Raw genomic sequence first — 11,113 nt, forward strand, 5'->3', positions numbered from 1 at the left:
CCGAGAGGGTTTGAGCCAGCTTCCTCGCCGCGCTCCATCAGTCGCCGCGGCCTCGCACGCATTTCCAGGAATAGAGACCGCACGCGTTTGTCCCGGCCGCGCGTCCTATCACGCTTGCGAGCTGTGTACAGCGTTCTCGGCGCTGCGTCTCTACGCCGTGTTTGTTGCGGTGAGCGCGTCGCAACATAGGCCGAGCATGCGGACAGGCATGCATGTATACTACAAGGCGGGCACCATGGTAGGCCTGGCGATTCGCGTCGCACCGCGAAGTCCTCCGCCGTGCTGTGTTGGTATGCGAGAGGCGAGCGAGAGAGCGATGGCGCGCCATTGCATTCGGGCACTGCCAGAATAGCAGTCTCTGCTCTTCGGCGGCTGAAATCCGTGCAGGCTTGCGAAAGTTGGGGCTCACGCCACATTGGTATACGGCCGGCGTATCGCTATGCGTCGTGTTCATCCGCGGTTAGAGCAACGGCGGTCGCGTCGTCTGTGCTCGAGCAGCAGACGACGTCGCAAGTGGCATTGCGGGATAGGTGGATCCGTTTAACGAGTGCTCGTAACTGTGCTCTTACAGCATTTGTACCATTGCACTTAACGTAGCTAGCTAAAAAAAAAAATGCCGCTGTAGGAATGGTCATCGACATTCCCCACACATTTTAATGTTTTTTTTTTGTCTCCACAGCTGCCCGCAGCACTGCTAAGTATATATATATATATATATATATATATATATATATAGATAGATAGATAGATAGATAGATAGATAGATAGATAGATTAGAAGACGGGTGTTCTACCTCTGCTCCACGCCACCACTGCAGGCCTTCAGTGGACATAAATATAGGCTGATGATGATGATTATGATATATAGATAGATTCAAAGTGCGTAAAAGAGACTAAAATGTTTCGCAACAAAGAAAAAAAAAGAGAGAAGTACGAAAAATATGTTAAATTATATAGCCATGATTATGCGCGACATGTCCCCTTCCCGAAAAAAGAAAATTGAGGCTGCGAAATTGTGAGAACCCTAGTAATGCACTACACACGCGGTCGAAACTAAGCGCTACATTTTAAGCGGTATCGCACTTCTTTTCGGTGCGCCTCAGCGCTCTCCGCGCCTTCCACAACACTGCACGGCGCGACTGAGAAAGACCCGTAAGCGCTTCGTTTCGGTTGCTCGTCGTCCGCGACGACGAGGACGCAGCGCGCGTTCCCGACACCGCCGGAGCTCGGCTATTGTTGTGTCTACTCCCACGTCCTCGCCACTGAGTGCGCCGCGAGTAATCGGATAGCGCGAACCCAAACGCCAGCTCCATCGGTGCCCTTGTATAGGCGGCGGACTGGCGCGCTCCGAGGGCTGCCTTACATACATCCCCGTGCGCATAGCGCACGCTATAGGACGACGGCGACTGCATACGACAACACGCAATCGTGGGGGTATGTGGGCTTGATGCGTGTTGGTCGCTCGGGTTACGCTTTTTTGTGTCCGCCCGGCGAACAAAGGAGTGCGCGCTGCCCAAAACCTGGCGCCATATGCGGCCGACCGGTGACAGAGGTGCCCAAGCCGAGCTCTTTTCCATGGGCTCACTGTCATATTGTCTGGGTCCCTTGCAGTTCTCGTCTTCGGTGTTCTAAACGACGCCCACCGACGCGGATGCAACTGACGCGACGAGTCTAAATTCACGACGGGAGAGGCAGACAACATGTGCAATGCGGCTGTTTGGGATCTGATTGCGTCACGCTTTGACGGCAGGCATCAGTCACGCCGACTCACTCGTGAGAACATTTGGCGAAGCTTGAAACTTGCGGTGACGTTTTGTTCCAGCTGTAGTCCAAAAAAAAAAAAGAAGTGCTGCAGTTATGTCTGCTACTCAGGTGCTGGCCACAGTGTTCGCCGGCGCAAATCAAGGCCTCATGCAGAGGCAGAGCCACATCACAAGTCACCCGAGACAGTTACGAATGCATCTGGAAGCAACGCCTTGCTAGCTCACAGCCCAAGCAAGCGGAAGCTTCATTCTATTGATGCGCTTTTACAGAACAGTTACGGCGATATCATGTACAAACTTTCCTGCCACGCATGTGACACAGACTGCGTTACAGCTACCAGGCATTCGTATTTATTGTATACGCAGCAATATTTGCGAGCGTGTGGTGTGTTCTTCACGATTCAGTCGTTTATTACGGCGAAGCTTTTCTTCGCGAACCCTTCTGGGCTTCCTTGACCGTGGCTGCTGTCCTGCCGAATAGCTCATAATAAAAAAAAATAAGAAAAACAATATGCAGGAACTTCACTAGAGTTGTCTAAGTAGCATAAGCATACCCCCAAATTTCATATGTCGAACATTTCAAGGCACTGGCCACGGTGCTCGTGGAAGAAGAAGGTGACGAGAAGCGCTTGCTCGCAAGCGTTTGTGTGTGACGAGATAGCGGGTGTAGGTATTTTTTCTGAGGCGCTATCCTGTTCTTATTCAATGCGACTGCCTGATTTTACACCTATATTTCAGGCAGCATTATTAGCAATTATATTAGCTCTTCGTAAACTTCCTGGAAATTCTTCGACAGCTGTAATAGTAACTGATTCGTTGTTAGTGTGCACAGCACTCACCTCATCCTCAGACAATACAGCTTTGAACGAACTAGAAAGATTAATCCCTATGACCTTACGTCTCGTGCGCTTAATATGGGTACCAGGTCACCATGGTTTGTTTTTAAATTAAATGGCTGACGCACTCGCACGTACATCCCTACAGGGACCAGTCATGCATGTTCTGCCGACTTCTGCTTATATCACCGCGGCTAGGTTTAGAAAACTATGTCTCTTAAATTACTCTGCAAAACAGACATTCCAAATCACAGACTTAAAGCATTTGTTTTACCTTTGGGATAATCAATGGTGTCCCACACGTAAATTGGAAATCTCAATTACAAAATTACGATGCCGTATTCCACCCCAATTAGGCATCGCTATAAACAGTGAAAATATTCTATCTTTCGGGGCATATGCACTGGGTTTTAGCCACAGGAACGTATGCAGGGCCGTATGCGAGTTCCTCGGTGACACAAGGAGAATACCAAGTTAATTTACTGACATATTGTTTATTATTATTTTACAAAATTCCAATTTACGTTAATTTACTGATTGATTATTTATTAATTTCGAAAATTCCAATTAAACTGATTGAAATTTATTAGTTAGTTTCATTGCATAATTTCAACCCACCTGTTTAACCGCCGGCTTCTTGGCCAATCCCCCGTGGTGGGTATGCGCCATGGCATGGCATGGCATGGCATGGCATGGCATGGCAAGCAAAGCAAAGCAAAGCAAAGCAAAGCAAAGAAGCAAGCAAAGAAGCAAAGCAAAGAAGCAAAGCAAAGCAAAGCAAAGCAAAGCAAAGCAAGCAAAGCAAGCAAGCAAGCTTGTTTTTGTACACCGAATATAACCACCCGATTCATGGCCAATCCCCCACTGTGGGTATGCGCCACAACCACTCAGGTCAACAACAACAACAACAACAACTTCGCCATCGCACCGACTGACTTGTTTCGGCCGACCACTGCAAAGCTACACCAAGTGCTGCTAGGCGAACACCCCCATTGTAAAATATATATGTGCGCAATTTCTCGTAAGTGCGTTCGGTTCGTTTGCCTACGGAACTGTGGTCGTTGTCGATGCTGGCGCGACGGCAGAATAATAATTACGACATGATGACGTGGAACTAAGTGCAAAATCGGACAGTACGTACCGTTATGCGGAGCTTCGTAGCAACAGTTTAAAACTGCCAGGCTGCCTCAAGATACGAAACGAACTTAACGTCCCTTCCCCCCTCCTACTCCGCACTCCGGTTCCCGATCAAAACACACACATAAGAGTTTATTTAACTGCAACTTGGACAGTATTTGGACACACATGAGGATACACCGAAGAAAACTCAACGCAAAGCGACCTTCAAGAGAGAGAGAGAGAGAGAGAGAGAGAGAGAGGATGTACAGAGAGCAAGGAGGTTAGCCAGAGGCAGTTATGGCTGGCAAGCCTGCATTGGGGGAGTGGTATGGGGATAGAAAGGGAAATCGAGAGATAAGTACAAGATAAGTGAACCGCGTACACAGTCCAGGAGTTCTCAAATATAGTATCGTGTTGCTAGGCTAGTTTGTTCTCGTTTCTTGTTATCCCTACTGTCTAACGTGTGCGCTTCTAAAACCTACGAACAGTTATGTGGGTGGAGTTACTTCGGTAGCCCTGGCCTAGAACTTTCTGTTCTGATAGTGGACCAACAACAGTATACAGTTAGCAGCCTAGAGAATGTCAGATGTCAGTCCGAAACTCGTAATCACCACCACTCCTATATAGTGCTTCAGGACAGCTCCAACCTTTAGATCACGGTTTAGTAACTTCGGACAAAACTTTCTGTTACTGCAGCAAACACATAGTTAACGGCGCTATCACACTCAAATGTCGCAACAGGCGCCAATTTCGCAAGGCGCCTGCTGGCCAACGCAAACGCTCAAAGGAGTCACTTGTTTGAAAAAGAGTTGGGACAGTTACGAAAGCCAGCCTGAACCCAGACCAACTATGATCTCCCTTATCACTACGCCCGTAGCAAACGCGAGAGGAACTTATACGATCTGCTAACAAGAGCCGTGCTAGCTTAGTCATAGATTCAGCGCCTGAACCAGAGCCCGGTGTTAGCCGCCCACTACATCGACTTCGTAACACGGTTCGCTGGAAAGGAAAATCGCGCGATGGCGTGCCTACGCTATTTTTCTTCTTTCCATGGCGTCGTTTTCGAGGAACTCTGCGTGGTTTTACATAAGCCTTGAGGGCACGCTTTGAGAAAAGAATGTAGTTATGGCATGCGTATTTTATTTATTTATTTCGTGTTAGAGCTTCACCGCATTACGAAAGCGCGAGAGCACCGTGAAAGACACACTTCACAATGTACTGTACATGCGGTTTTGCAGTATACGTGCTTGTACGTATTTATAAGTTGGCCGGTGACGTTGGCCTAACTACACGCTGCGACGCTTTTCTTATTCTCTCCTGACCTTTGACTATGCTCGGTGCGAATTGGCATACGTATACGGTGCGAATTGGTATGATACCTGCGTGCATTGGCGCACAGGTATCATGCCGTGGAGCGAATAACGCCAATGTTTCGTATGGCGCAGTACGATGCATCCCGTGTGCAGTCTCGTAACGCAGTCGGAACCAGGAGGTCGGTTCCTCTTTTTTGGGGTGGATGCATCACGTGGTTTTATCATTTTTCCACTGAAAAAAAAAAGGAAGAGGAGGAGGAAGCATTATGAAACATTGTTCCAGCGCACAAATAAACACGGACGAGAAGAGTAAGACAACACCGAACGCCGGACTTCAACTGAATTTTATTCACGGAAAACGGGGAAACAGGGCACACGTAGGAGGGGGGAGGGGGGGAGGCGGGGAGGGGTGCGCTGCTAGTGCACCGGACCACTCGAACATATTTCTCTGCCCCCTGGCAGAAATCCTGGGTGCGCTACTGCATGAATGTACTTGAAGACAAGAAGCAGGGAAAAGGTTGGCTGATGTTCCTGATAAAGAAGAAGAGTGGATAGTTAAACCTCAGGCGGTTTCATATGCGATACCTTTATTGCACTGCTACTGCGGATACGAGCTCCAAACACGGTTTAGTCCGTCCGTCCATCCGTCAGTCCGTCTGACCATGCTTCCTGTGGTATGGTCGTCGTGGTGTGATCCGTTCGTTGCAATTGATATTATTATTCGGTATGCAAGCATATAGGCAACGGACAGAGAGGAAAATCAGAGAATAAGCATGCTCGCAACTGTCACAGAAAAGACCACGACACCTGCCTTCACTTTAGGAATGGAGGGGGGGGGGGGGGGGGAATGGAAACAATAGCTGAAGATGGCGTAAAGGCAACTTTAAAGACAGCGTTGTGTCAGGCAAGAAAAACAGCTTTTGTGTTTGTTTCCCTTTCTTGTCTCGTTCTTTGCTCTGTTCTTGCTTTTAGAAATATGCACAAACTATCACAAAGTAAACTCTCCTAATGCAAGGAACAAGCATGAGAGATGAAAAGACTAAAGTAAAACAAGAACAAATAGTAGATTGCTGTTTTCGGAGAGGAAAAAATTATTGCTGGTCACAATAATTCCTAAAGAATGTTAAAAACGATTACTAAAAAAAAAACCTAAAAAAACTAAAAAGAAACTAAAACAAATTGAGGTCTTGCTCACAAGGAAAAAAATACGCTACAAGCTGGAAGTCAAGTCAGTTTGTTCTAGACAAGTAAGTATAACGAACGGAGTATAACGTACCTGCAATATGTTACTGATGCAGCGCTCACAGCTCGGAAAAATTATTTGCTCCGTCCAGTCTGTTACCTAGCGCCGTGCTTCGTTTTGTCATTCTCTTATAACGTCAAGTGCAACGTGTTTGTACAGGAGTGCAGAAGTGTTGCATGAAGTGTAGGGGCTGGGGAAGATGCGTCGGAAGCTGTATAGTTAGAGCAACTGCATGTCGTCACAGCAAACGAGTTCAGACACGCGCGAATTGCCGACGTCTGCTGAATATTTCTTGTGAAGGCCGCAGCATGATAACTTATAGTCTGCTACTCAGTCTCTCAACCGTTACGCGAGCTAAGTTAAAAAAAAAAGAGTACGCAAGGTACACATCAGCGCTGCGTACGAAGTTACTCGGTGACTGTTTTTTATTGGACAAGAAAACAACGATGCGTTAGTATACACATTATGACTGCTACCGTATACTGCATGATTGATTTGAATAATTTCTCGTGTCAGAATACAAACACGAGAAAATCAAACGGTTTGTCTGCCAAATTGGGAATAAATGTACAATCTTATATTCTGGTTTCTATCGCAACTCCCTACCACCCGGACTGGTCGCTCTAATCCGTCCGGCCCCACAGCCGCAATCGTGAACGTCGGCGCATCGCATTTCTGAAGACGCACCGAAAATTTTCCCGTATCCAAATAGTATGTATCCACAACCTCAAACACACTACTCAAACACTCAAGCACAGTAAAAACGCACCGCCGTGTATATATATATATATATATATATATATATATATATATATATATATATATATGTATACATGCGGCGTCGTTGTGCGCATTAACGGCTCCGCACGCGCTCGTATCTTCTTCTTTGAGCGCAAAAGCGCACACGCTGTTTGCCCAGTGCACGCCCGAGCGGATCGCACAACAGGCTAATGAGTACGTTCGCTCCGGCTAAGCCTCGGGCGAAGCTCGGCATGCACAAATAGAAGAGCGCGCGTATATCTAAGATAAAGAAAATAAAAAGAAGCTTATCTCTGTTTTGCCGTTTAGTCGTCGCCCCGCGCAATGCGGATGACGCGACGCGAACGAGTGAACACACGCGCCGAGTTATCGAGATGCGTCGGCTCCACGTGAATATTCATATGCGCTCAGGCGCACAGCAAACCGAGCGACGCATCAGCGTTGTACAGCCCCCCCCCCCCTCCCCCCTCCCACGCACGAGCGGCGATCCCCATTAATGACGCCTGTCCTTCCCTCTCCACTTCCTTTCCTACCCTGTACCCCCCCCCCCCCCCAGCTCTCACTCCCTAACTCCCTGATCCCATGAGTGCAGAGAGACCTGGAGAAGATCAAAGTTACGAGTCCCTTAATCCCATCGGTGGCTCTAAACGAACGCAAAACCGACGCTGCGTCTACGTTTGCTTGCGTTCCTTGCTTGCTTGCTTGCTTGCTTGCTTGCTTGCTTGCGCATCTGTGTGCTCATACGAGCGCTTATGGAATGCACGCTCTTCTTATTAAGCGTGAGATAATGCCGTCCCCGCAAGCCTGAGTTGGGAGAACGCGATAACGCCCGAAAAACAGCCATCGTAATGGAAAAGAAAATTAAAAAAAAAGTGTTTTCAAACTTTGGCAGGACTGGGAAGCGTCGGAAACAGATATGGGAAGCCGAAGGGAATGGAATATTCATACGTGTCCTCGAAGTTCACAAAGAAATTTTTATGATTAACTCGGCTTTAACTGCTCGCTTCGTATTGGTTACGGTCGGATTCTCATACTGCGCGCGCACAACGTGAACCCTACAAGCCTGGTAACGTAAAAAAAGCAATTAAATGTTTTGCGACTTGCTGTGAAATTTTAACCCGGATAATGCTCAGTTTTCACCAGTGGCGTAGCCAGAAATTTTGTTCGGGGGGGGCTCAGGTTAAAGCGCGGCCTCCTCCTTATAGAAGTTGTCGAGGGATCAAATACATGAATAATAACTGCATTGCCAATGCCATTGTATATTAGATGCTGCAAACGAATTATTGAACGCTACGCACTGTCAAGTAAAATATGTATTTTTTCATAAAAGGATATATTCGGATGCCCTCAAAATTCTGGCAGAAATAACTGATATCAATGCGGCCGCGTTTTTTTTTTGTCTATTTAATAAGATAAGAAAACATCACACGGACATTAGAACTATATCAGTTCGAAACCAGCAAAGCAGTGTATACAGCTGATATGAAGAACGTAAAGGCCATGAAATGAATAAGTTGAGGACAAATATTTTGATGAATCTTCGTCATTCAAGAACCTTGTTTACATTTTTGAACATATGCAACGGCCAGCAAAAAACCTCAATGACGCTGTTCCTCGTTGCAATAGATTGCGCAGGAGCAGCTGTTACCGGTCGTATATTGTAATTACGCCGAGATTATGCTCGCAACAGTGAGTAGAAATGAAAAGTAGGAGAGAGAGAGAGAGAGAAGTCATAAGGGAAAGGCAGGGAGGTTAACCATGCTGAGCCCGGTAGGCTACCCTGCACGGGGGAAGGGGGAGAAGGGATTGAAAGAGAAGCAAGAGAGAAGTTCACACGTTGCACATTTACAGTTAAGCGTTCATCGCTGAGTTTCGTCACAAGCGGTCATACAGGCTTGCGCACTTCAAAAAACACAGCAGCGCCTTTGTAGCCCTGCACACAGCAGACGCACGAGGCCACGCGCCCAAGATCTTTTCCTCCGTAAAAGGCCTGTCGTCTAAGTGCCCCAAAGCCGTCCGAAGAGCAATCCTCTCATCTTCGTATCTGTGAAAGTCACATAAAAGTAGGAGCTCTGCAAAATATACATTAGAAATGCGAAGATAGAATGGAATATACAAATGCGAAGATACAACTCGCTAAAGGGGAAAAAAGAGTCGCTGGAAACAAAGTTCACTGCTTGTATACACAACACCTCGCAACAAGATATTTAAATATACGTCTAAGTCTCCAATAAATTTACGTATTTAAGCAAACGTCACTGTATATTATGCGTCAAACAAGACAAATAAACACGTTGCGGAGTCAGAGATAGTAAACTTGGCGCACAGAAAGACAGATGATCTAGGCAAGAACAAAACTATGATCGCAGAAATCGTGATATGTACTGGGGCCATGCAGCGGTCGCGACAGCACCATACAGGTAGAATAATAGAGGAATAATGCAGAAATCAGTAAGAAAATGTGTAATTTAACTGCCTGCACAGCGGCAACAATTATTCTGCACCCAAAATAAAAGGATGGTTTTGCTTCGTTTCAAAAAAGAAGTAAAAGCAGGTAGCTAAAAAGGAAAGAAAAGGACAAACGAAAGCCACAGATGATGCGGCAAGTTACTACCCAATATCCGAGTGTGTTTTTGGCAAACGCCGCGTGGGCCGGGCTTTCAATGAGCAAGGTCGGTCAACATTGGTTATTGATGTCCTCGTAATTTTCGTATTCGCATGATAATTTTGATCATGATGCTAACTGCTAGAATAAACGGCTAAAATTTCTGCGGTTTTAAAAGCTAACGAACAGTCCTACGTTTTCATAATTACGAGATTATGGACGTGAAGGAACAGAGCTTTTTATTTGCATTGATTTTTGCTGCTTCGCTATCTAAAGGACAAACTTCTCTCGGTGGGGAAGTTGAGCGTAGCGGTCAATGACTTCGGTCACGTTGATGCCGACGTCTCTGTGGGTGCATAGAAGCACCAGTCTAACCATGCGTTCCACAGACATCGTAGAGCGCAAGTAGTTTTTTAGTAAACTCTTGTTAAAAAATATTCTCTCTGCGCTGGCAGTGGTCACTGGAAGGGTGACTAGAATCGGGAACAGTTTGTACACATTTACATAGAACCTGCAATCGCAAAGGGAGGGGGCATCTATTTCGGTGCTAAAACCTAAAAACACTCCCTTGATGTCGTTGGCATCCTTGTTTAGGTACATTGCACAAACAGCAGGCTGTTCGATTCCAGTGATGTCCGTCGTTTCGTCAGGACGTATGGAGAAGCAGCCCGCTTTTGCAACTAGGCTTTCTTTGATAATTTCGCCCCAAATTTCTATAATTTGGTTTTGTGCATCTGGGCTTAAATACGAGGCATTACTGGGGCAACTTTCCAAATGGTTCTTCAGATATGTATCTCCACAATCAGCTCGCATGCGAAGAAGCGCTCTGAAAATACCTGTATTTTCAGCGGGGCCTATGCTTAAATCCATAGGACCACTGTCCCTATGGCCAACGAGAGCCAGACCTTGTAGCCCGCAAAAAGAACTTCCTCAATAATAGGCCATTTCCTTTCTCCTGTTTTCTCAAATTTTACTTTGCCTGCCCTGGTCCAGCTGATCGATCACATTGGGCACGCGTCCTGAAAATGTTTGGAGAAAATTATCAGCTGCTAGCTCACAGTCACGGTAATATTTAGTATTTTCGTGCGAGTGGAAGATTGCGAGCGCGCGCTTCCATTTATGGAACGGCTTGGGTACGAGGGCTCCAGTGCACGCATGTTGGTCCAAGTTTATAACAGCATTAACCCCATAAAGTTCTAGAATTGAAAATCTTTTAAAGCACGCCTTTGGAAATGTCAGTGCACCTTTCGCGTCAAAAGTTTATGAGAACGTTACACCCATACAGTTTCGGAATTGCAATCCATGCACTCCATAGATTCCGCGGCCACTGCGACATGCCGCAACGCGCCCGCTCGCTATCGAAAAGCCCTTGAAAGTTTGTGCTCGGATGGGGCTCCTTGCGTTACGTGACCCCAGGTGCCCTGAAATCCACCCCAGGTGCCAAGAATCCAGTCCGAGTTCGGAATGTTCGTGCCA

The sequence above is a fragment of the Dermacentor silvarum genome, chromosome 3 (genome assembly GCF_013339745.2).
Source record: "Dermacentor silvarum isolate Dsil-2018 chromosome 3, BIME_Dsil_1.4, whole genome shotgun sequence".
Classification (NCBI taxonomy): domain Eukaryota; kingdom Metazoa; phylum Arthropoda; class Arachnida; order Ixodida; family Ixodidae; genus Dermacentor; species Dermacentor silvarum.